This window comes from Nematolebias whitei, chromosome 6 (genome assembly GCF_014905685.2).
Source record: "Nematolebias whitei isolate Nwh7 chromosome 6, NemWhi1, whole genome shotgun sequence".
In the NCBI taxonomy this organism is placed as follows: Eukaryota; Metazoa; Chordata; class Actinopteri; order Cyprinodontiformes; family Rivulidae; genus Nematolebias; species Nematolebias whitei.
The window spans coordinates 5411954-5413575 of record NC_056503.1 but is presented as its reverse complement, the minus strand read 5'-3'; the positions used below and the strand labels follow the sequence as shown (position 1 = coordinate 5413575).

General features: G+C 33.7%; 1 protein-coding gene across 1 annotated transcript in view; it reads left to right on the top strand.

Annotated features, from left to right (window-relative positions):
• Nucleotides 1-592: 592 nt before the first annotated feature.
• The window catches only part of tekt1 (tektin 1), a 9335-nt gene continuing 8305 nt past the window's right edge, over nucleotides 593-1622 (top strand). The window contains exon 1 of the mRNA XM_037677995.1: nucleotides 593-691. The gene's annotated coding sequence lies outside the window, so the exon portion shown is untranslated. The remainder of the gene's footprint in view (nucleotides 692-1622) is intronic.

The window sequence follows — 1622 nt, the reverse complement described above, 5'->3', positions numbered from 1 at the left end:
GTTGATTGGTGCGTCTTTTGAAAATCAGAATGAATCTGTCAAGCATTTGTTTTTGTTTTTTTCATGTCAACATTCTCAAAGTTTTTGGACAGACATAAGAAAGTGGATTAATCTCAAACTTAACATTCCTTCTTTTGATGCTGATGCCATTTTATTTTATGTGGATAACTTAAGCTCAGCTTTCTCTGATGCCATAAATACAGTTAACAAAGTTCATGCTCAATAATCAATAACTATAGTAGTACTTAAGTACCACACTGTAGTAAGTGGAGGGATAATAAGTCCTCTTTCCTGTTTTTTGAACACATTTAAGTCCTACTATTCTTCATTAAGTAGATTAAAAAACTGGAAAACTGCTCTTACAACATATATCTAAAAAAGTTATTGTTTTAAGTTTTTCATATAGTCTTGCTCCTTCGTTCTTTTTATTATTATTTTTAATCTTTCATTATTTTGTAAAGTCCCCTATTTTGTAAAATGTATTTATGACACCTTTCACAAGAGTTTATATTTGTATCTTATTCCATTGTTCTGGTGTTCTGTTTTATGTTGTTAATAAAGTTGTTTTTTTTTAACTTACGGCGACGCGTGATGACGTATCATCGGTTGTTGCCAGTAGCAACCGCTTGTTGTCTTTTGACTCGTAAGGATTTTTCTGATACTTTCCGGTTGTTTAGCTACTTAAAACAAGGTATGTGTCGAAAATGTTAAATGTTTCTGTGTTATATTTGATTCTTTATTGTCTTTAAAAACATCAGTCACAATTCCCGAATTGTCACTTTAATTTTTGTAAAAACTGAAACAAAAAACATTTAGGATGTTAAACCTGGTTAGCCAACAGCTAATGCTCCAGTACGTTCAGTAATATAAACTATAATTAAAATCGATTTTTACTGCAGTCAAAATATTTGTTTTTAATAAACAGACTGTTTGATCAAGAGCAAAAATAAATAATTTCCATAATTATTCCTGAAAGCCTTTTATCACGCGCCCGCGTGGACACGAATAAATACATAAATATGGAACCACCATTCTTAGAGGCTGCTCTTTCAATCATTTAATTTTGTATAGAATAAATAAATACATGCCACAAAACTACCAGTTTCAATATTCCAAACTTCTTGTGTTAAGAGAAAATACATATATTTGCTGTAGTCGGTCACAGCTGCTTTTTAACATTAAGTAAAGGAAAGAATGACATCATCACTGCACTTTCAGTACTTTAACTCACAAACTGTCTCTTGTACAGTAACAGACCCAGCTAATGACCAACGATACATCAACCTGGCTCCTTACTGCTGTTCCCAGGTCAGCTCTGCAGGTCTTGTCATTGACCATTTTCTTCTATTTCCACCCAAACCTTCTTCACTGGGCTGAGATCTGGACTGTGTGTAAAATCTGCTGCAGACATTACCGGTATAGTTTTTTTTTGCAGAACAGTTTTCACGTGCTTGGTCTTATGGCAAGTTGCATTCTGATCTTAAGAAATCCACAGTAATCTGTAAACGTTTTTCATGTGGTGAAATGAGACGTGTCCTTGGCATTTGTAATGACTGAGCTGGAATGTGTTTGTGCATTCAGGCTTTTCTTGAGCCCACTCTCACTTTCTTCTTTTCTGTTTG